A 26,565-nucleotide genomic window follows, 5' to 3' on the forward strand; every position below is an offset into this window, starting at 1 on the left:
AATGGCAAAGACAGAATGCATGTACAAGAAAATACGAAAAGAAATTCTAAACTTACACAGGAAAGAGTCTGACGAGAGAGAGGATTCAGCATCAGATGATGCTGAGCCCGAAACAGAGGAAGTGGATAAAATGAATTACGTAGGCAGAGCAAGACAGTTTGACAGGCCCAAGTGCCTTGACTACAGCAAACATGGACCTCCCATACAAGAAAGGTATTCTCCGAACATCTATTCCAAGCTACTGAGAATGCACTGAAAAGACGAGTAGGGGGCGGTAGACCCCACACTGTACACGAACAAGAATTAGCCCGGTCAGCCGTTCAATGGGTGACTAATTCTAACATATATAGCAGTGACGTAGTGGCTCAGACCTTTTTGAGCCTTCCTCCGAACGAACAGCGTTTGGCTGGTATTTACATGGTTCAACATCTGATCACGTTGTACGAGAGTCAACGTTCTGATCCCGGTCCCTTGTACAAATTACTGGACGATATACTTCTAGAGAGATGGATAGGCCTAGGCACCGAATTAATTAATGTCATTCTAGACCAACGACATAAGTACTTGACTTTTCTGACCACGCACATGATTCCTGCCCCACACCACGACAGAAAGATCTTACACATAGACAGACAGAACCCCCTACGAGAGGTACATCCCGTCAAAAATGCAAATAATGAGCTTCAACGAGTATATGTTTACACACCCTTGACGAAAATAGAAATACTGGAAATGAAAAAGATGCTGCCTTGCCATGATAAAGACCCGGGGGGGTTCCACCGTGAATTAAAAGACATTCTCCGCATAGGGGATTACACATATGCTGACATCATTAAATTATTAAAAGTACTGTTACCAGCAGGCATTTATGAAAAGCTAAAAGAAAAAGACTGGGAGGTGGGAGAGAAAAAGATAAATTGGACAGAATTGGAAACAGAGGATAAAGGCCGAGACCCTGGTGTTGGTCTTGGGGAAAAAGCTAAGGAACTACCTGAACTCTTGATACAGGTCCTGCCGAGATTATTGGTTACTAAAAAGGAAGATTGGGATGCTATTTCAGCATGTAAACAGAAACAAGACGAAGACACCAGTGATTTTTATTCTAGATTCGAGAAATGTTTTACTATTAATAGTGGCCTTAAGCCAAGTAGTGAATCATATCCACATCTTTTTGTGAGCAAACTAGTAGAGAATTCCTTACCTCCGATCAAGAATAGAGTACTGAAGGTTGAGAGTACCTGGCAAGCGAATAGCCCTTCCCAAATGTTGCAAATGTTTCAATATCACCAGAACAGAATTAGAGAGGAACAGGAACATGAAAAGAGACGCATGAAAGATACGAAAATGAAAGTGCTAGTTGCACAATCAGTACCAGCTGATGGGCATAGAAAGGGCACGCCACCTGTTAAAGGAAATTGTAATTATTGCAAGCAACCAGGTCACTATGTAAATGAATGTGCTGTCCTGAAACACAATATAGCTACAGGCAAGACAAAAGAAAGGCCGCATCCTCCCAGACAGAATAGCACCCCACAGAACACGCAAACGCCACAGAACACGCAACAGACAGTAGCGCTACCCTCACCCATAGCTGCCACACAACATGTCACGCAACAAATGTACCAATACGCACAGTCAGACTATCCAGAATATCAACAGTACTCATGAAACAGCCTAGAGAGGGAGGTTGGCTTGCCCCTTATTGAAGTTCCTGTAGATCAAGAAGGTCCCTATGTACATAGTTGTGTATTGGGAAAAGACAGAAAATTTCTGATTGACACAGGGGCGAGCAGAACTACCATCAGTCATGACGAGGTTCCAGGGGCACCCCTCTCAGGCTCACAGAATATTTCCCTGGGATTTTCAGGAAAGCCTATTGTTAACGAAGTGTCAAAGCCAGTTTCCCTAGGAGTTGGTCCATTGTCCCGTACTACAGACTTGTTACTTACTAAGTCATGTCCAGAAAATGTGCTTGGTATAAAGACATTGAAAGAACTAGGAGCAGTCATTTGTTGTTCTCCGGAAGGAGTGCGATTGTTTTTACGTGATTTTAAAGGACATTATGTGTTAAAAGATTTTGATCCCAGACTCCAGAATGTACCACAGCATTTATGGGCACAAGGTCCGACTGATGTAGGTTACATGCACATTACGCCACACCATGTCACTCTCAAACAAGGAGTAGTACTGCCACGAATCCGACAATACAAGTTACCACCTGATGCCGTAGTAGCATTACTGAAAATTGTTGACGAACTTATTGCACAGGGAGTGGTAGTAGAAACTGACTCGAATGTATGTAATTCACCTGTCATCCCTATTCTTAAACAAACTGACCCTAATGCACCACCAGTCTACAGACTAGTGATTGACCTCCGAGAACTGAACAAATGCATAATACCCCAGTACCCAGTGGTCCCAGACATTTCTTCATTACTGACTGCAATTGATTCCGAGGCAACGTTCTTTACTGTAATAGACCTAAAGAACGCCTTCTTCAGTGTCCCAATCCATCCAGAGAGCCAATACCTCTTCGGATTCTGTTTAAATGGACGCAGTTTTAAATTTGCGAGAGCTCCTCAAGGATTCACAGAAAGTCCTAGTATTTACAGTCAAGCATTGAAAAGACAACTAGACAGTATTCACATGCCTGCCGACACCGCACTACTCCAATATGTAGACGATATCCTGATCACAGCACGAACAGAACGAGACTGCGAACGTGCATCACTGACAGTCTTATACTTTTTGGCAGACAAGGGGCACAAAGTGTCCCCTTCAAAGTTGCAATTCTGTGCACAGCAAGTGGTGTACCTTGGACACTTGCTGTCCAAGAGGGGTAGACAGCTGACACAAGACCGTATTCAGTTAATTGCAAATCTTTCACAGCCCAAGACACAAAAGGAAGTACGGGCCTTCATTGGCCTCACTTCTTACTGCAGACAATGGATTCCCCAGTATGCATATCTAGCAAAGCCACTCATACAGTTAACAACACAGGAGGCAGCGTCTTCGACTGTCCTCCCTTGGACACAAGAACATACACTTGCATTTGAAGAATTGAAAAAAGCTCTATGTCAAGCACCAGTTTTAGCGACTCCTTGTTACAGCAAGCCTTTTACACTTTTTGTTACTGAACGAGAAGGAACAGCATTATCTGTCCTTACACAAGATCAAGCAGGAAAACACAAGCCTTGTGCTTATTTTTCTAGTACATTGGATCCAGTGGCCCAGGCTCTGCCTGCGTGCCTGAAATCAGTTGCAGCAACAGCCCTAGCAATAAGACAGAGTGATTTCATAGTATTAGGACATCCCTTGACAGTACAGGTTCCACACTCAGTGGAAGTTCTCTTGAACAGGACTCAGACACAACATCTGACTGTAGCAAGACTGACAGGATATGAACTGACATTATTTCAGCCACACATAGAGATCAGACGATGCAACATTCTGAACCCTGCTACACTTTTGCCCTCAAGAACAGCAGACACTGCACCACATGACTGTGTGGAAGTAGTAAATACAGTGACGAAGCCAAGACAAGACTTGACAGACATTGCATTGCCAGACCCTGACCTGACACTTTATGTGGATGGTTCATGCATGAGAACAAGCACAGGAGAGTTAGTGGCCGCATATGCCGTGACCACTGATACTGAAGTCATAGAGACACAAAGAATAGACACATTGTCAGCCCAAGCAGCAGAGCTCATCGCTCTGACACAAGCCTGTATACGAGCCAAGAACTTGAAAGTAAACATATATACAGATTCACAGTACGCTTTCGGGGTCGTTCATGACTTCGGAGTGTTATGGAAGGAGAGAGGTTTCCTGACCTCTCATGGGGCCAAAATTCAGCATGGTCCCCTCATTCAGGCTCTGTTAGAAGCAATACACTTGCCTACAGCCATTGCCATCATGAAGTGCAAAGCACATACGAAAGTCACCGACACCATTTCCCAGGGTAACGACCTGGCAGATCGAACAGCTAAACTTACAGCCCAGACTCCAACAGACACGACAAAGACAGAAGTACCAACACTAACAAATTGCATGACAGTCAGGGATCCCTCACAAGATGTACTCGACATACAGACACATGCCACTCCAGACGAAATAAAGAAATGGACTGAACAAGGAGGGGTCCAGACTGACCAGGGTTGGATGACAAAAGGCAAAGCTACATGGTTTCTTCCTGACTCTATGGTTCAAGTCATCATAAACACAGCACATAGTCCCGCACACTTAGGAGAAAAGGCTATGCTAGACAGTTTACAGAATATTTGGTTCAACAAGCACCTGCGTGCAGCAGCAAAACAGAAAGTACGTACCTGTATGATCTGTTGCCAGTTCAATCCAGGCAAAGGCATTCCAGTGGAACAAGGTGGATTTCATCCTCCTGACCACCCTTTTGAAGTCCTCCAGATGGATTATATTCAGATGGACAGATGTAGGGGATACAAATATGTCCTAGTAGTTGTATGTTCACTATCTAGATGGACAGAAGCGTACCCAGTCCCAGATTACACTGCTGTGACCACTGCCAGGCAGTTGGTTCGAGAGTTCTTTCCGCGGTACGGATTGCCCCGTGTCGTGTACAAAGATAACGGTCAGCCATTCTCCTCTGAATTAATGAAACAAGTATCTCTTCTGTTAGGGTACCAGTGGAAGTTCCATTGTGTACGACACCCAGAGGCAGCCGGACTTGTAGAGAGACACAATCAGACACTTAAGACAAAATTAGCGAAAGTCTGTGCAGAAAAAGGCGTGGATTGGATGGTAGCCTTGCCGGTTGCCCTCTTTTACATGCGTATGGTAGCTCATTCCAGAACAGGACTGTCCCCTTACGAGGTGGTTTTTGGTAGACCGCCGAATATGTGGGGTACGCCTATGCCAAAAAGAATTACCGATGTTGACAGTAATATGCTGACAGATTACCTGGCTTCCTTGATGTCTGCACTCCTCTCTTGTCGTTCACAGGTTGCAGCCGCCTTCCCCGACAACACCCAAGTTAAGGAGCACTCCATCGTTCCAGGAGACGTTGTGCTGGTGCGGAATTTTGATCGATCAAGTCCTCTCGAGCCCCGCTGGCGAGCACCGAAGTTAGTACTGCTTACAACGAGGACCGCCGTCAAGGTCGAGGGAAGGAAGGACTGGATTCATGCCCAACACATAAAGAAATTCCATGGACACGGAACTGTAATCGAAACTAAGGACTGCCCCGAAACCAGTGACTCAAAGCCCCCTTTGCTAGAAAAGACTCCGCAACAGGAGTATAGGTCGAAATTACGGTCTAGTAAGTCAGACAGCGTTTAATTGTTTAAGTCCACCCTGTGGTGAATCGGTTAGACAGGTTCCTGACATGTATAAGATCGTAGACCAGAATTGTAGACAGAGAGATAAGAAAGAGAAATACTGCAAGACCTTACGCAGCAGATGCATAGTAACTCTGATCATGTTGTTTCTTCTAAGTATATTGATTATATGTATAAGCTTGACGCTACATGTTTTTATTTCCTCCTCTCGGTTCACATATACATTCTTCCTTTAACGACACTGTAGAGCACACATTCAGTGATCTGCCACCCCATGAACTGTCATATCGACTAGCACTGCGCAACAATACTTTTATTCGCATGTTGCACCATTCTCATCAGACCAGCAATGTAACGAATTGCTGGGTATGTGGCCGACTCCCACCTTATCAGAAAACGAAGGGAGTTCTGCCCCTCTTTCCTTTCCCGTTCTCGCACAATGGTTCGTGCGGAGCATGGTTTGCTTTAATGTCATCACAAGTCAGAAAGTTCACAGATTCCCAGAGTGAATGGATTTGGGGAGATTTAAATAAAGTAATGAATGAGGCATGTTTTCCAGACGAAGATTTTCTTCCCCAGAGAAAAGGAACAGATCTAGAAAATGAAGTGTACGAACAAGGAAATGCTTCCCTTAACTTTATGATTCTGAATGTCCAATCCGAGAAAAATACAGGTCCACCGTTCATATCAATCTTACCAGTAAAAGGTGAATTATGCGTTAGAAAGAAAGGATCAATGCATTTAGGACACAGTGATTGTAATACTATAGTTGAGTTTAATGATAAAGGAAAGTCTACTTTCAAAGCTTCCCGACATTCCTATTTCATTTGCGGTCAGACAGCCTATGTACGTCTGCCCTTAGACTGGGGTGGGACGTGTTATATAGCGTTCCTACTGCCACCTGTCTTTCTAGCCCCATCCCATTATCATCGAGATTCACGACTAGTACATGTTAGACACAAGAGGGAGACCGATTCCCCAGTTGTCGATCAGACTGAGACAGCTTTGGAGCAATATACAGATTTCAATAAAGGATTCTTTTTCTTCATAGGTCCCGTCCAAAACAGTAAATTAATACGCAGGTTAACAAGAACACTTGAAGCAGTAGTGAATGAGACTACTTCTGCTCTAGCTAACTTGACCGAGGAGCAGTCTGCTATGAGACTTGTTGTTCTTCAGAACCGCCTTGTTCTTGACGTCATCCTAGCAGATAGGGGCGGGGCTTGTAGAGTGATCGGCTCCAGTTGTTGCGTGTTTATTCCTAATAACGCGCCATCCGTGTATGCAGCAATAACAAGACTCCATAAGATAGCTCACGAGATACATCAGAACCCAGGCACATGGACTTTGTCCGGTTGGCTCTGGAGTGTAATATCAGCATGGGGATGGAAAGTATTGTCGTTCCTAGGAATAATACTACTAGTTATATTCAGTTGCTGTCTCTGTCTGCAATGTGGCCCAGCGATTTGCGGCTTGTGTGCCACTGCCTGTATTCCCTGTCCACGTATACAAAGAAAAAAAGACGAGCAAATGATGCTGTATGATCAGATATATGGTATCATGAATATAGATGTGTCTGAAGGGCACAGTAGGGGACAAGGAGGGAATGAGGAAATAGAAAATTTTATGTGGCCAGTGTGTCCCCTACATGCACCCTATGTATGTACATGTACCCCATGTATGTCCATGTCATCATGCAATTCCCTCCTCTTGCATGTAATAATAATGCCTCTGCATTTCCGTCCAATGTTAGCATGTCAGTTATCAGGCCCTCTATGAATGAAACGTTAATTCTGCACTGAGGCCTAGGTTGCCAATGCATTTACATGGTACACGTTTTAAAGTCGAGATGAACTCGTTTTTGTGGCTCAGCCGAGCCAGGACCCGAATTCAGGCTCCATGCCTCCTGACACTCCGAAAGCTGCAGTTTAGCTATGTATCCCTGACCTCTCACATACTTCCTGCTCAGCCGAGAGGTGCCCAGCCTGGCCTGCCAAGACAGTATTTTGCCTACAGTTATCTGCTCTGCTCCACAGAAACACATTCCTGTCTAATGAAAAGGGTAAACATATTCCGCCTGCAGAAGATAGGGCCTAGCCTTTCTGTCTCCATCCAAGTGATTTACAGAACCCAAACCCATAGAAGGCCCATGGCCCCCACGCAATGCACGAAGAAATATATGCACACACTAGCATTTAGTGATGAGCAGCCTTTGCTCCAGCGACCTTTAAGTCAGATAATACATCCTCCAAACTCAATAATATCAGATAATATCAGAAGTGCAGGTCGTCCTGACATCCAAGACTCCTCTACTAGCACGAAAGTCAGCTCCCCCCAGCTTTCCCCAGTTACACATCAATTCCACGTCATGACCAATTTGCGCGCACAAGTAGGGTAAAGGTTCCTGCTGACCATGCAGACCCCCTCTATGTATCCACCCACCTATGACACACCTATGACTCATCAAGTGAACACCCACGTGTACGCCTTCTTACACGCCCTTTTCACGCCCATGTGCTCTTATCTCTCTCTTTCACGTGCTCCGCCTGGAGCGCTCCGCCTTCTCTATGCAAGTTAATTTACGTTTTAACTATAAATAATGCACTCTGTGAATAAGGTTCAGATGACGATCCTTCCTGATCCCTAGTGGTGATGGAACCCGATTCTCCCTTAACTCGAGTTACTGAATTAAAGCCCTTCTGAATCAGACACCACGGACTCTGCCTCTCATTATATGCATGATCCTTATTAATGTATAGAAATTCTGACAGGGTAATTAATTTATTTACCACAGTTCAGTGGAGGGTTACTATGACACAATCGTGATGGATATCCTGTCGACCCTATTACATGTGCCATAGAATTCAATGCACTCCACCCTATTACATGTGCCATAGGATTCAAAGCACTTCTAATAAAGAGGGTGGGATATCCATCAGGTTTCTGACAAAATAACCCTCTGTCAAACTTTTAATAAGACCCTTAACTGCGTAGTACAGAGCGGCCAAAGTGAATGCGCTTGAATTCCTCCAGCTAATCTCTAGAAAATAATGAGTACATTGGAATAAATAATGCCTTTTCCAGTACATTTTTTATACAAATGTACAAAAAGCTATAGGAACCGAGGACCACTGATTAAGTTTTCTAACACTTTCGAGGGATGCCAAGTTAGCCGGATCATCCCCAGTGGGGAGTGGAGGGGGCTTCCACCGTGTCACAAAAGTTGACAAATGGTAACGTGATATATTGTTTAGCACATTTCCCTACTTTAAAAAGCCGTAGAGGATAATATCAATTCAGAAAATGCAAATGTAGATGGCCAATCATTTTCATAATGCCTTTCTTCTCTTGTACAGTTCGAGTTCAATTTTAAAGAAAATGTGCTGGAAAAGGCATAGCAGAAACAAAACAATTACACAAATTCCCGATTCCCAGGCCACTCAGAGCATGAAATAGTTGATATGCACATGCATTGCATTAATGGACACAGTGCAGATGATGAAGTCTAGTGAGAGAGAAAATCAGCAAACAGACCACCTCTTTTTTAATTCTTACTGAGTGCACACCACAGCCCCAGCATGGACCGGTGGATCTTCTAAATATGGAATACGTGGTGCCTTGTGTCCTCATCTGTAATATGGTGCCAGACCAACCATAGAATTCTCTCATGTCTTTCCCAGGTCCTAAACAGGCATTCTGTTCACATGATCTAAATGAGGGTCTATCGTGCTTTGCTACTGTGCTTGTTCAGGAAGTGAAGCTTCACACCACAAATGACATCTACACATAACTGTTGTGTCCTAGTTGCTCTGTCTGTTTGTTTCATTGACCACGAGGCATATCAGCAAGGTCCGGCGAAAATTATCGCTAAGCACACTTAGCGAGAGGATAATTATCGCCGGTTAATGCTGAATTCTATCACCGAGATAGCGTGCTATCAGCAATGCTTATCTCCAAAGCGATAGAATTCAATGCGCAAGCTGCCAAATTTGCGATTATTGCTGGAAATCCAGCGATAATCACAAAACGTTTCCCGATAGCTTGATGATATGGCAGGGTGTAAAAAGACAATATCAGTCATAGGGACTAAAACCCATGACCGTCTTCTACTCCTATGTAAGAGTGTGAGGAGCACTGTATATGGGACTGAAACCCATGTGACGCCCTATGTAGGGTGACCATGTAAATGTAAATGGGACTGTAACCCATAATAAGCCCTGTGTGTGGGTAAGATGTAAATGGGACTGTGACCCATAATAAGGCCTGTGTGAGGGTAAAATGTAAATGGGACTGTGACCCATAATAAGCCCTATGTGAGGGTAAAATGTAAATATACATGGGACTGTAACCCATAAAACTGTTCCCTGTGTGAGGATACTCGTGTAAAAGTAGAAAGGGCTGTGACCCTAGCTACAGTGCCCTTGTAAGGCTAAAATTTGTATGTTACCTATGTAGGCAAATGTATATGGGCAAATGGGGCTAGAACCCATTCCCATCCCTTTGTAGGGTAAAAATAATGTGAACAGGCACATATATGTGGGCAAACGGGGAAACACCCATTCCCACCCCTGTGTAGGGAAATATCTTTTGACATTAATAAAGATGCAAATAATGCATAGTTTTTTCCTCTTATTTTTTTTTGAAGATGCTAATGGGGCTAGAACCCATAGCTATCATCTTTCAATATTAAATAATGTGCCATCGTTTTTCACTAAACATATTTTTAAACATTTTAGAAAATAGGTGTGTGTGTCACCATCGTCCTGTGACACTTACTGGAGTACGTATGTTACCCAGACTTGCCAAAAGTCGCCAAGTCGCCAAAATGTTGTGGGTAAAAGAGGTCCTTGAGTCAGGAATATATTTAAGTTGCTTTATTCAAGATAGTTACAGGTCCAGATGTTAAGATGGTAATTAAGAGACCCCACCAGGAGTGACCTCCCTGTCACTCAGCCTGCCTCCAACTGCCAGTAGGCTCAGGCAAAACCCCCAACATTCTATGATGTCACCAGGTAATCTCACAGTGACATCAAGAGAGCAACAAGGAAATACAAACCCGGGGAAAAGAGACAAAGTCCAGGTACAACAGGCAGACTTAGCCATCATATCCGCCTTCCATTGGATATATTGGCTAAGTCGGATGAAAAGCAGGTGTAAGAAAAGCAGCGATAAGCACAGTTAGTGCTACTTTTTTATCGCTCTGCAGGATAGCGTGAGGCTAGATAATTGGAGAAATGTCGGTTAGCGACATTTCTCACGTTATTTTGGGGAGGAACGCCCACTTTGCATCTCATTAGAGATGCAAAGCTGGAAGTTAAGGTAAAGGGTGCTGAGGCATGGAATCACGCGATAGTGTGACTTTTCTAATAGTGCGAAACAATTATTGCCGCTTTCCGGACGAAAACGGCCGCTAAAGCAGCGATAGTTGTCTTGGTGATATGCCCCTAAATGAGTTCTCCAGTTCATATTTTGATGACTTGAACCAGATCCAGCTACCATAATGAAACAGGAATAACCATATTCATTGCAATAAATGAGCCCATATCTTACATCTCTCACTCAAAACAATTGAAATATGCCTTTTTATTTTCGACAATATTTAACATTAAAGTATTTAAGTTTGTTCATCAAAGGCAACGAGAAAAGGTCTCAATAAAAAAATATAATAATTACATTTTTGTGGACTGCCATTTAGCAAGCCATGAATTTCGCTAATTCACTAACAGGGTTTGAAAGAACAAGCATGGTTTTAGATTTGCCAGGGTGAGCAAATACACATTGCTGTCATAAATGGCCTTTTAGTACAACTGTCAACACTTAAAGTGGTTCTGAAAGTTGAGCCAGGTAAAAAAAGGAGCATCTGCTGAGCTCTGCTGTTGCATATAAAATAAAGTATAATTTAAGGCGTAAATAATTCTATGCATACATCTGTTTACAGAATATTGCACATTTGAAGCTAGTTTGAGCAATGTACTCAGCTTTTAAAGGTTTTGGGAAATATAGTCAGACTATAAAAAAAATTCCCTTTCGCCTGTTTTTATTTTTAGAGGGATACAGTTATGCAATATTAATGCAATTTTCGGCGTTCCATCTTTTTTATTCGCAGATCTGAAGTGATCACCTCATTACTTATTTCAGTAATGAACTTAAAGCAACGATTTGAATTATAAAAGCAATCCACTGCAGAGCACATGCACATTAAGGTATGCTGCATTAGCGCACTGATACACTTTTTCCTCATGTGCTCGCGCTTTCAGTTCCATCTGGGGATTTGAGAAAGAGATAAGGCTTCACTTGGTACCTGAGCCTTAAATATGCGAGGCCAGATAATGGGAATGCAAACTGTTTAAGGGATGAGAGCGGCTGCATGCTTCCCCTGCAGGTGAAACATTATCCTGGCAGAAACATCCCTGCAGCGAAATTCATGTCTTCCCTTTTAAGGGTTAGTTAATGGAAGAGATCTTTAGCTGTCTGTCAGAAATTATAAAAAATAATTACAAAGCAGCATAGAGAGAGGGGCTTTTGCTCCGGCCCTGTGCTGATCTTTATCTGCATGCGATTGGCCTGAAGTATGTTTGCCAACAAATGAAGTAGCTCCATTGTTCATTAGATATAGACATTGTTATCGCAGGCCACACTTCAAATACAGTATGAAGAGGTTTTTCATACTATAACTCAGTGACAAATACAATATAAAGGGATTTTACTTAGTGAACTCTCTAACAAACACTCTAAATGTGGTTGTAGAATGTGAAATCCATGTCAATAGGAAAGGCTCTAAATACTAAACTCTGTGACCAACACCAAAGGAAGATTATTTTCTACTGTTTAGCCCTAAGAGACCTTCTTACACGGATTTCTAGCTTATGAGACGTGAGAGTGGTCCAGTTTAAATTGAGCACATTTGTGATTTTATATTTAGTAAACTTAGGGGCATGTTCTCAAGGATCTATCGCAGAGTTATCGGCACTTTATCGCAGCCAAACTAACGATAAATGTATTGCCCAATTCACAAGTTGGTGCTAACCGCCCATATCATCAGTTTACCTGCAATAGCAGTCACAAAAAACATTGCCACAGATGACCCCGGCAACTAACGCTAATGAGATGCAGAGTAGGCGTTCCCGTGCCAAAACCTGTGACAACACCACTCCGCAACATTCCCAACGACCAGCCAGATCGGCGATAAGAACACAAATCATGCAATAAGGTACATTAGCTTGAGGAAATTAACACCTGCTCTTACCTGGTGTAAAGTGAGACGACAACTGGCACCAGACAAAGGAGCACAGCCTAGAGCCACACCTGAAGAACAACAGATGCCATGGAGCTACTGATCATGCAGCCCGGAGCCCCAATACACAAAGCTGCTGGCTGTGCTGCATCTGTTGGCCTCTGGTACCTTTCAACCAACAACCCCCGGAGTTGGAGAAGTCTCACAGCCAGCCCCATCCAAGTTCCTCACAACTGTCTTGGATGCTATCATCAGCTTGGTACACCAGTACCTATACCCCCCCACACTGCGCAGGAACAGCTGGAGACCAAGCAAGGGGTCTACGTCATAGCTGGCTTCCTGCACGTGTTAGGGGGAATTTGACTGCACACATGTCCTACTTGCGCCCCCTGGTGACACTGCCCACAATTAACTCAACGGAAAGCACACGCATTCCATCAATATGCAGGCAACAGTTGATCACGGGGGAATCACCACCAACGCCGTCGCCAACTATCCAGGCAGTGTGCATCATTCCTCTTCTACCTACAGTCCATCATCAACCAGGGCTACCAGTATGACACCTATGGAAATGCACTGCTCATTGGTAAGTACCAAATTAACACATGACACAACTCAACTCCACAACCATGCAACTCACAATACTAGGAATGCACACATTACAAACTCACATACAACATGCCCAACAACATGCCCACCCACCAGACACGACAGCACAACTTACTGTGGGAACCTAGGCCAGCCATGTACATAAGCCATCAATGGCATGGCACATCAGCCACACAAAAGCAGATTGTGGGGAGAGGTGGGAACCAAGCATGTGCAATCTGAGCGACCTGGGCACTAGGTCTGGGTGCATCCATGTTGCTACACAGTTGATTTTTTTTTTAGGTGTGTTTTTCTTGTTCTGCTTTTATAGTGCATTTTCCCGCATGATGCGTGCAAATTGCAGGCTAGTCGCTGGTTATCGCTGATCTTTGTATCGCGATTGGCCTCATCGCTACTTTTTTTGCATTTGCGTTGATTTTATCGTGATTATTTGACGCATTATCGAGGGACTATCGCATGGAGCCGCCGGATTGTGAATACAACTTTAACACAGTGTTATTTTCCTGCGATAGACTGCGATATGCAAAGTTGCGTTAAGCTAATTTTGCAATGATTATCACACGTTCTTGAGAATATCCCCCTTAGTTGTGTGGGAATTAAATACATTTGTTTTTAAAATAAAGAACTGCCTGGATATTGACTTATATATTCTTATTGTCTGTTTTGCAGATTTATGGGCTTCTAACACTCACCACCCCCATGAGTCAGCTGTGGACCTCTACGGCTTGCTATCCTGATAGACAAGCGATGAAGGGGATAATTGGTGCAGAGATTGATTGCATTATTATGGTGACAACAAAGCTTTGGGTGTACCATTTGGATAACCTTATTTCCAGGCATCTGAATGGGCAAAATTGGTGTTAGCTCAACAATTTAGTAGTTCTATTGTGGATAACTGCTGGGGACATAGTTAACATAGACTCTGTGTCAAATAAAGTTGAAGGAGCTTTGATTAGTGTTATCCTATGACAAATACACTGGAAAGTGATTTCACCTCATGAACTCTCCAACAAATGAATAAGGGCAAAATAACCTCTCTGTCACATGCAATAGGAAGGGATTTTATATTGCTAAATTCATCTCAACACCATAAAGAAGGGGCTTTACACTGTAGGGCACAGAAAGTTTTTTACACAAATATCTAACTCAGAAGGGTCAAGAGAAGCCTGGTTTACATTGTGCAGGCTTGTAATTTATCAGGACCCACACCAAATCCACAAACTACAAACAGAGCTCCGACACTAACCACCTAAAGTGCATCCTACTCAACACCCGCTCAATCCACAGACACTCCATTGAACTTTGGAACCTACTCGACACCACTTCGCCGGACGTCGCCTTCCTTACAGAAACATGGATGAACGCGTCATCAGCACCCGACATCGCCATAGCCATCCCGGATGCCTACAAGATCATCCGAAAAGATCGCACCAACCAAACAGGAGGAGGCATCGCCATAGTCCACAAGAACACCATCCGCATCACGTCCAGTTCCGATGATAACCTCGCTTCCGCCGAACACCTTCACTTCCAGATTCACACCGACCCCAAAACCACACTCAGAGGCACCCTCATATACAGACCACCAGGACCCCGCACACAATTCAGTGAAGAAATCACTAACTTCATCACCCCACATGCCCTCCCCTCCGAAAACTACATTCTACTGGGAGACCTCAACTTCCACCTGGAAAAGAAAAACGACAGCAACACTACCACCCTCCTAGACAACCTGGCCAATCTCGGACTCAAACAACTTGTTGACACCCTCACCCACCTTGCCGGACACACGCTCGATCCTATCTTCAAATCCAGCAAGCACATCTCCTTCGATCACACCTCAGCTCCCCACTGGACGGACCACAGCTGCGTTCACTTCAACTACAAAAAGACCACGACTCACAGCCCCCCACAATCTATTCCTTGAAGAAATTGGAACAAAATCACCACCGACTAGCTCTTCACGTCGCTTCACCAAAACCCCCCTGCCAAATCATCGGACCCAATCCAAGCAGCCACCAACCTCATACATTGGATCACCCACAGCGCCGACGAACTAGCACCCCTGAAAAACCATCTAATCAAGCAAGGTAGTAAAAAAGACCCCTGGTTCAACGATGACCTTAAGAAATCCAAGAAGCTCTGTCGTACTCTCGAAAAAACCTGGAAGAAAAACCCAAACACTGACAACCTGACCACCTTCAAAAAATGCCACCCGCAAACACCACCAACTGATCCGATCCACCAAGAAATCAGCATTCAAGGATCGACTTGACAACAATGCCCAAAACAGCAAGGAACTATTCAACATCGTCAAAGATTTTACTAACCCCACCGCCGGCACCAACGACATCACTCCCTCCCAAGAACTTTGCGACTCTCTATCCTCATTCTTCCACAATAAAATAGCAGAAATACATAACATCTTTGAAAACCAGTCCGAAGACCAGTCCAATCCACCCACCCCCGAACCTAAACCGCACTCTAACAACCTTTGCGCTCCATACAGACTCCATCATCGCACCCCACCTCCGCGATGTCATCAACTGTTCCTTCAACTCTGCTACCTTTCCCGGAAAGCTAGAAACATGCCAAACTTAGCGCCCTTCTGACGAAACCCACAGCAGACCCCACTAAACTTAAGAACTACCGCCCCATCTCGCTCCTCCCATTCCCTGCCAAAGTCATTGAGAAAGCCGTCAACAGCCAGCTCGCCGCCTTCCTTGAATCCAACAAATCCCTCGGCCCCTCACAGTCCGGCTTCCGAGCCAAACACAGCACCGAAACCGCCCTCATCGCAGCAACAGACAACATTCGAACACTACTGGACAACGGAGAAACAGTTGCCCTCATCCTACTCGACCTCTCCGCAGCCTTCGACACAGTCTGTCATAGCACCCTCATACAACGCCTCAGCAACGTCGGAATACAAGGAAAAGCATTGGACTGGATCACCTCGTTCCTCGCCGGAAGAACCCAGAGAGTCCGCCTCCCCCCTTTTAGATCAGAGGCCACTGAAGTCATCTGCGGCGTACCTCAAGGATCTTCACTCAGTCCCACCCTGGTAAACGTATACATGAGTCCCCTCGCATCCACGGCGCGCCAACACAACCTCAACATTATCTCCTACGCAGACGACACCCAGCTGATCCTCTCCCTCACCAAAGACCCAAACACCGCCAAAACCAACCTACACGAAGGGATGAAAGAAGTAGCCAAGTGGATGAAGAACAGCCGCTTAAAACTGAACTCGGACAAAACGGAAGTCCTCATCTTAGGTTCATCCCCCTCCGCCTGGGACGACTCATGGTGGCCACCGGCCCTGGGAACCGCACCCATACCAATGGACCACGCACGTAACCTAGGCTTCATCCTGGACTCCTCCCTCTCGATGACCAGACAAGTCAACGCCGTCTCTTCATCATGCTTCAACATCCTACGCATGCTCAAAAAAATCTTCCGTTGGATTCCCACCGAAACCAGAAAGACGGTCACCCACGCACTGGTCACAAGCCAACTGGATTACGGAAACACCCTTTACACCGGAACCACAGCCAAACTACAGAAAAAAGTTCAACGCATCCAAAACGCATCAGCCAGACTCATATCGGACATCCCTCGTCAAGCTCACATTTCCGGTCACCTGAAAGATCTCCACTGGCTCCCCGTCAACAAGAGAATAACGTTCCGTCTCCTCACCCACACGCACAAAGCCCTCTACGACCTAGGACCCGAATGCCTCAACACGCGACTGTAACCTCTTCATTGTCCTGGATGAAAAATTACATAAAAAGTGAACAAACCGATATTATATTTGTTGTCTGAAAACATTATGGTTAGACCTGGATGAAAACACCAATACCACTCTATTACATTTTTGACAATTATACATTATGTACAGTATATTTTGCTGAATGTAACCACAAAGATTGCAGACACTAAATATAATATTGGTTTGTTCACTTTTTATGTAATTACTTTGTATGTAATTTATCATCCAGGATAATGAAGTTGTTACATTCAGCAAAATATACTGTACATAATGTATAATTGTCAAAAATGTAATAGAGTGGTATTGGTGTTCACCACGTAATGTATTGTGAGATGCTCGATAATATGTTGACATCAGGATTAACAGGTAGATATTGGGAGATTGTCCGAACTTAAAACGGCCAGAACTGTCTAACCATAATGTTTTCAGACAACAAATATAATATCGGTTTGTTCACTTTTCATGTAATTTTTCATCCAGGACAATGAAGAGGTTACATTTAGCAAAATACACTGTATATAATGTATTATTGTTAAAAATGGAATAGAATGGTATTGGTGTTCACCACGTAATGGATTGTGACATGCTTGATAATATGTTGACATCATGGTTAACAGGAAGAAATCGGGAGATTATCCGAACTGAGTTCTAGTTAAAACGGCCGATATATTTTTTCCTTAGGCGCGTCCCAACTCAATATGGCCGACACGCCCTATTCGACATGTCCCAACATAAAATGGCCGACACAAAACCAAGTTATCCTAAATATTATACACACCGGTATGTGGATCTTATATCCATTATCTTAGACACATGTGTCTGTTTTATATCGCTATTGTCATTTTGGTACCTAGTCACATCCCTTCTTTTGCAAAATCGAGCAGTTCATTACCGGCCGTATTGCCAACTACACAGATGCACTTCCGGGTCAGATACTTCCGGGTCAGATACTTGTAAATATTAATGAAACTCGGGTTTCCCCGGCCAAAAAAGACGTTATGATATACACAATTCCGGCAGACAGAGTTTAGGCATAAAGTTTAAGATATTAGCGCCATAACTCTATTATACCACCCTCTGGTGTAACCCGTAACATTTACAACTTCCGGGGCAACATAGGCGGCAGCAGCATAAAAAGCGGAGCCTTAGAGAGGCTCATTCTATTTCGAATCACCATGGAGTCCTGATGCACGGAGGAGCAGGGAGGCCGAATTTTATATCCAAGGTAGGCAAAATACTTGCCGAGATGAGGAGATCGTCCTTTTCCCTCTGTTAAGATTTGAGTAGACCTAGTAATAAGGTTCAGACCATCTCCACTCAATTGGGCAACTGGGTTAAAATGTAGTTGTAATTTTTCTCTTAGAACAGCTAATAAGGGTTGTTTCAAAAGCTGCAGTATGAAAATTTCTGATACCAAAATACTGCCATTTGCCTTATTGAAATACCTTTTCAATAAAGGCTAAATATAGACTACATGACACGCTACATCAGAGTCATGGTATCAAATGTATACCTATCACGATAAATAGAACAAGCGTGTAGCTCTGAGATTATTTCTGTGAAGTGGGATAATCATTAACAATGAGTCACCAATGTATAGAATTACAAAATCCATTTATTCCATAACTATATAATAGTGACAAGATCCTAAATATAATCATTTCTATTGATTTTAGACCACTTCGGTATAGCAAGAAGGTGAAGACTGGCATAAAGAGATTGTCGCAGTTTGATCTATATTCTCAAGATCTCCTGTAAAAATATAAACAGGTCAGTAGCCTTGGTCATTTTCGTGACTAGGATGAACATGTAGCCCTCACGTATATATAATAAATAAACTTTGGAACTGTATGACTGTTTTAGATTCCAAGAAAAAGATGACCCATCCCTGATATTTACGGTGGCTCCTCCGTTGCACACGTAGGCTTCACTCAATCAATTACGAAGGTAAACTCCGGCCATAAATGTGTAATAAATTTATTTTCGTGATAATATTATAACAAGGCAAAACCACTAAATGGTACTCTATACTTATCTTCAAACAGCCTGTGAAAGATTATCATTGCAAGTAATCCAAACTTAGAGGGAAAGAAATGTAATCCTCTTTTACATCATACCAGGTAATATTCAACAATTACCTAAAGCAGAATCATGCATAAAGAAAGTTCTTTATATTGAATAGTATGCACATAAATTAATCCAATGAGATTCTATTACCAAGCTCTAAATAAATTCTGTGTTTTTTCGTTAAAGAAATGAGTGTCTAGGGGTTCTTAGATACAAAATGCATTTAAAAATATTAGGTATGTACCTTTTTAAGCAAGGCAGTGGCAATGTAAGGTTGTTGGTTTTTTATATATATGAAATCACATAGTAAAATGCATTTTCTAATTTTATAGATATTGAGTCAATATTGTACAAAAGTCCTGAAGAAGGTGTGAAGACTTAGAAAACACCGAAACGCCGCGTCGACTGTTTCTGTTCACGTTTGACTCTATCATATAGTATTATCTTACCACCATTGGTGGTTCTTAAACCTAATGTTTTTATCATGTTTTAGATTGTAACCCGTGTCGGGAGGTAATAAATTGTTTTAATCTTTTTGCAACCAACAAAAATTGATTCTTTGAGTATACTTTCAGTTATCTTTGTGTGAATGTCTATTCTTTGCCTGCTTTAATAAGTTGCCACGAGTGTAATAATATAGGGAGTATTATCTATATATCTCCTACCCCTTCTAGCACTATTTTGTCTGGCCACTCCAGTCTACTACTGTTGAAACAGGGATTTTTGTTTTGCTAATCCACAAGAGTAGCCAGAGCAAACTATATGTCAAAACGTGCTAAATTAACAACATCATAGTCGAAGAGGTACCAGAATAGTTAAAAAATTGAGGACAATTATTGTCTCACCTCTCTTTGTCCCAAAACGTTTGAAAGACATTGCTGCTGTGTAGCATGAAACACATTCTCATACTTGTTACGGTTCTGTCAGCCAGCGCTACTATAAAGCTATGTAAATCTGTTTGCACACCTCCAAATTTGACTTTGTTCAAGTCCCAGTGTCTAGGAAACAGTGCTTCAACGCACCCACATGTTAAAATTGTAAGATTTGTTTGATATGAAATGTACTTGCGAGTCACACACTGCGCAGCATCCAAGAAATAAAAGCAGTGTCTCACTGTACATGTATGCTCACTCTGCGCAGCATCCAAAAAATAGTGGCTCACCGTATTTTGAGTCTCAAATCATGTTGTAGTTGCCTCTTGAGATGGGGTACAGCATGCTTGATTAGGGGCTGTCCATTGTAATGGACACTGGTGGGGCTGCACGGCGCACAGTGCCAATTTTCTTAGTTCCCTTTGTATCATAAAGTATTTCAAGAGATCTTATTGTGTAGTCACAGGTGATTCATACTTGTTGTGTCTTTTGCTTGTTGACTGTGCCTGTCGTCTTCTCCCTGTTGTAAATTACTCCCAACATGTTGTAGAAGGTACCTTGATGTCTTTGAAATCCCCTTGTAACAACTCAAGAGCGTGGGGACGTCTTCAACTCGTCGCAAAAATTAATGTAGTAAAGATAACACTCTGGTAAGTTGTAATCCAAGTAGGTTTATTCACAGGTGGTATCAGTAGGTCCTTATCAACAGGTAGGTCATCATTAAGAGGTATATAAAAGTCATGTAGGGCAGCCTGTAAGCTCATATCAACAGCCCAACTAGGAGCAGCCTGCTAGCTGCTCAGCCCCCTTTCACTAACAGTCATCACTCATCCAGTCACACAGGTATTCCACACATAGCCCACACATCAGAACACTCACACAGGCTGAGCAGCTAGGGAGCATAGGAGAGAAAACATAACATGAAGAATACTACAGACACACTGACCAGAGATGCTGAGGTTTTTGCATGCAGACACTTCAGCTCGCGGTGGTCTAAAAAATACCTTGTGGGGTGCCCAACTCAAGACCAGGATGGGGTCCCAAAGTCTCTCACTTTAGGTAATGGGTTGACTAAATCCTAGAGGGATTCTTGGCTTAACACCTATACACATGCTAGGTACATTTAGATACATCTAGTTAGGGAGGCATGGTAGGAGTTTGCATCTTTTTATCATGTGTTTTATATACTTAAATGTATTCAAGAATATTGTAAGGTGGTAGAGCTATACCATACATTTACCTTTATAGTACTGCTAATCATTTATATCTTATACTGTATAATGGCTGTTGCAGCTCATCTATTATAAACCAGATTAACAACTGTTCAAAAAATACTTAGTGAAAATGCCCAGTCTGTTTATTCTCTGTATCTCTCTGAGACAGACTCAGTAAGCACGATTGACTGAGCGAAAGGTAGTATATTGTTTCCACAGTCCTGAGGGATCAAGGTTGTCATGTTCGATGGTTCCCAATAAATATTCTCCCTTTCGTAAAAGGAGATTCTAGTGGCACTGTGAGCTAGTTGGTTCAAGAAGCCAACATAGCTGGTGGGGGTGTCCTAAATCATTCCAACACCAATCCTACAGTGTATGATATCTAAACGCTCAGATCCTGTATATTTCTTATTGGAGCTACAGGACAGGGTCAACCAGGCATGTCATATTTCTCTGACTTAGCTCAGGATCAGAGCCTTGGCCGTTTGTGATCCTGCAGAGCTAAGTTAATTGATTTTCTTTACAGCTACAGAAACAATTGCTTTACCTATCAAAGGAAGCAATGAACTATCCTGAAGTCAGCTCTTTATGATGATGGAATTGTGTGAACTGCTCTGCATCAATCAGCCAGCTGTGATCCCTTGCCAGGAAGAGGGTCTGCACCAGGCCACTCAACAGAGGAAGGAGTAGAGACCTCTGGAGCCAAACCAGAGGTGGGACACGTTTGAAGACTTGCTGGTGGAAGGCCCTGGCAGTGATGTCAGGGTGGATCTGAGACTCCCAGGGAACTTGTGCCCAATGACTTCTCCTAACTGTCGACTGGTATCAAGGAGTATACTTCTGATTAACCCCAGGACAAGTGGAACTCACCCAGGGAAAAGGGTCCCATTACACCCTCTGAAGACAAGTTGGGGGAAAGACTGGGTTTCTGCACAAGCAGAGAGCGCTGCCCACAGAGACCACAAAGTGAAAGGCTAGCACAGGGAGCCAGTAAAACTTTGTCTCTACAATGTTTGGTATCTTTGAGTCCAGGAGGCCCGATAAAAAATGCCAGGTTCCAAGGGCTCTCCACCAGAAGCAAACGGACACCACGATTATCAAAATCAGTCCAACGGGGCCTGAGTTATGGGCGGTTAAAGTTCTGCAGCCCTTGACCCCGCTTTTCCCAGCGACTAAACGTGTGAGGCTCTGGCGACATTTTCACCAAGGCCCTCTGTTTGGGCCAGGACCCAGGGGCTGCCTCCAAGAGGCAGAAGTTACCGGGGAAGCACCAACCCACTCACCTGAGTTGTTGAGAATTAGCCTAAAATCCCATCCCTGGGTCCCGTAGTGAGGAGAGGGTGCTGTTGCGCTCCCCGCTAAATACAAAGGGAGCCTAGAACCCTACCCCTGGGCCCTGTAGAAGAAAATGGTACTGTTACAGACACTGTACAAACAGTGGGACCCAGGAACCCATCCCTGGTCCCCACTGAAAAGACTGGAAGGCGGGAGTGCCTTTGAACATCCTTGGATCTGTGGAAGGGGCCCAGGACATCATCCCTGGACCCAGAGAACACCATGGTTGAAGGGGTCCCATTCCATCCCTCCATGGGTGGAGAAAGGGGCCCATCCCTAGGCCTGGGAAGGCCGGCAGTGACACAATCCTTTCCCCACAGGCAAAAGTGAAGTACTGAATCCCACGGAAGCACGCAGGTGCACTGGCCATGTGGGGAGCCAGTGAGAGCAGCTGATGATTGTGTACCCTGATATGCTCTCCAACTTCTCTGATGCATGCAGGGTGCCTGGGTGGGACCGGGCACTGCAAAGAAAAAGAAGCGAGGCCATGCTAAAAATAAAGCAAGCACATAAAAATCATGCAGTTCTCCTCAGTGCTGTTCAAAGATTCACGGCAAAGCGTGAAGGAGTGCCCCATAATGCCTTGTGGGGCTTGTTCATGTTTTCAAGGATAATCCCTCGTTTTGGATTTGTGATGGACCCAGGAGAACTGGGTTACCACAAACAAAATGCTAAAGTTTGGGGGAGCTGCAGAAGCAACACAGTCTCCCCCCAAAAAAGTGCCAGAGTCCCCACCATAGGTCAGGGGGGACTTTAAAATTAGAACCCCTCAACCGTTTTTAAAATTTTCCAATTCTTCCCCAGGATGGATCTTTTGTTCTACAGCTGGGAAGGCTACGCCTTTTGGGGGCAAGATAATGGTTCTAACCTTTGCCGTCTAAACTTGCCCAATATGAGTTTTTATGTTGACATACTCTCCCTAGGGGTGAAAGGTGGTAATTACACATGTGTGTATTTACAAAAGTGATGTCTTTTAGGGACTATGTGTAAAGTACAGTTTTTTTATTTCTAATAAACATGTTTATGCTGCAAGCACCCTCGAGGAGTGAATGATCATAATTACACAGATGTTGTGATTCAGTGGCTATGTTAAAAGTGCCTATTTCATGCTAAAGATAATTTGCTGACACAAATCACCTAGACCTGCATGGACATTTTCCCTTGTGAATGTTGTAATGAAGTAATGGCACTGACAAACACTCATTTGCAAAGTAAAAATGCGTCATTGCCAATATTAAGTGTGCATTCATTCAAAGTGATATTCCATTACTGCATTTATAATACAAGTGAATATTCTTTGGGAGGGGTAAGAATGATTATACAATGTCATCCAACAGTTTTTCCTTCAGCGTGTGTATATTTGTAAATTGCTTCACAGTATTGAGCAGTGTGTGTAATAAATGTACTTTTTCCTTTTTCAAAAGAAAACCACAGACTGGACAATCTGTGTCTGTCTGTCTGAGAATGGCAATTACCTAGGCCTTGGACTACTATTCTTCACTATCCTAAGAAAGGTGAGCGCTACAATGGGGTGTTTGGTTCCAGTGCTTAATTTGTAAAATATGAAGTGCAGGTGCTCAAATTTTTTTAAGAGACCACACCCACTTCCCGTGGCCCCACCCTCTTCTAGCAGTGGCTCCACCCACTTACTCTAGTTGCTTCACCCACATCCTCAACTGGTACTGCAGACTCTCAAGTACTAGAAAACAGCACATGGTGGCAAAGGTTAATTTAGTCGACCTTGGACAGTTGCAATATGGGAGCTTCCATGCAGGATGGTGGCTGAAGTGAAGCAGCATGACAGTAGCAAGTATTGGGTGTTCTACAGTCCCTATCCCAAAAGGAATGTAAGAGAGGCAATGTTGAAAAGGAGATGCATTTTTACTTTTTAGGTCAGGATTGCATGCCATCCCCACTTGGAAGGTCTATATCTTTGTTTCACAGAATGTCAGCACTTCATGTGGATCTCTGTTGAGCAGCTCGCTGCTCAATAAACACTATGGTTCCCCAAGGGTTTGCACCTCAATGTAACACCATTCTAGTCAGCTGGTCTTTTGTCCTATATCATGTGGAAAGCCCAGTATGTTGCAGTTAACTGAATGAAGTCAAGTGGCGTATTGGTGTTCTCAGCTTTGTGGGCGGCATGCGGTTAATGATTGCAAGCAGGGTTCAACTAATCAACATGCACATCTGAATTGCTTAGAAAATGACAGAGATGGAAGAACCAAAAAAAAATAAATACAGAAAGTATTAGATTAACAAAAAGTGTGTGTCCACGCGCTAGAGACGGAGGAGGAAGGAAGTGGAAAGTGATTGAACAAGAACATTAGAAAAAGGAATGAGAGCAGTGCACATCCAAATTCAAATAATTAAACAAACATATGCCGTTTAGTTTGACTATTAGTGTTATCAGTCTATAATATAGCTTTAAAAAAAGAGACATTGCACTTAGTAACATTGTGCTTGGAGGACATGAGCTCCCTTTCCTCCCTTCTTGTGTGAGGCACTCCCTTTTCATAGCGTCTTTCAGTCATCATTTTGAAAGACATCCAGGAAAACATTGCAGCTAGGCCTCCGGATTCAAAATAATGCAAACCACCTTCCAAAGCATATGTGTTGGGGGAGGCAGCCTTAGAGCACGTGGTTCAGAGCTTTGCATGTGTTCAAAGCATGAAGTTGCTGTTCACTGGTCTGCGAGAGATGCACGTACCTGAGAGCATTGTGCATGTGGATGAGAGGACCAGGAACACGCACAGTGCAGGCCTGTGGTGGTTTCACGCTCCTGCTTCAGAGTGCAGACATGCTCTGCTTCCTGCAGCTGCCGGCGTGACACACACCTCCTGCAGAACAACAAAATAAACTCATCCGGACGGCGCTTATGCTGTCGGTCTGGTCAGCTCCCCAGGGTGGAACACCTCTCACAGACACAGCAACTCCTAGCCACAGCCTCGCCCACTGACCCCCCACTCTTGGGCGCGCAAAAGTGATATGTGATGCAGTTTGACGCAGTGCTTAATTTGTAAAACAGTAAGTGATGGTGCACAAAGTTTTGCTCAAATCCTGTAGGTGGCAGTATGAATATTGGGGATGCCGCAAAGCAATGTTACGTTTTCTTGATTACACATCATGCCTATTTCATCCAGCACCGGTCACCCCTTTCCCTTAACTCATGCATGTTCTTTTTTGTTACTGCTTTCTTCCTGTGTCACTGTTTTTTCATATTTCTCTTCCTCTTTCTTTCCTCTTTTTATGTTTTTATCTCTCTGCTTAGGGTGAAAGTCTGATTAGGAAAAATAGGTAACAGTCCCAAAAAATAGGTGCTGGTGGGCCCCACCTGCATCAGCCAGGTCAAATCAAGCGCGGAGACTGCATATTTAATATACCTTTCCGTCGCGGTCACGGGCATCAACTTCCCAACTAGGTTTAGGCTCCACACTCCCCAATACTTATATTTATACACACTTAGAATGTGCCAGCGCTCATAGGGTTACAACTGCTGCATAGACCCAGAAATGGAAGGGGACTGTGAGGCCTGACTTTCCCAACAGGATGTGAGAGGCTCCAGCGCACATGCTCTCAAGTTGCCTGCTTCTTGCTTTCAATCTGCAGCTGCCTGGTGTTCTGGAGGACACCAAAATAGTCTGCACATGGAAGCCTCTTCACTCAACTCTAGAAGAAAAGCTAAGAAGTGTCCTGATTAAATCCACCCCAGAAGCCCCGACTGAATGCACTCCTAGCAGCGTCAGCATCCAGTGCTGTGCTGCCAACATAGTGAGGTCAGCAAGAGGTTGTGCCTGCTGCACCGATCACGTATGAGCCAAGCAGTTCCCAGCCCCTACTGGCCTTTTCTATAGTCTTATGATTACTAAATTGCTTAATGGACGGACATGGAAGCACTTCAGCAATCAAAAGAAAATAGAACACACCACAAAGTTGTTGATAAAACCAGCAGAAGGTGTGAACTGATTGGCTCATGCGTTCACACTATATACAATAATATAATTAAATCTAAGATTATTTAAACTCACCTGACCTCGATGGATCAGAGTCTTCCGGGGCCAAGCTTTGTTACTGTGCCAGCTATTCCACATGGATGTGGCTGGCATCCTGCTGGGAGAAAACCCCTTTGAAGGGTGGCTGACTGGCC

This window comes from Lissotriton vulgaris, chromosome 8 (genome assembly GCF_964263255.1).
Source record: "Lissotriton vulgaris chromosome 8, aLisVul1.2, whole genome shotgun sequence".
NCBI lineage: Eukaryota > Metazoa > Chordata > Amphibia > Caudata > Salamandridae > Lissotriton > Lissotriton vulgaris.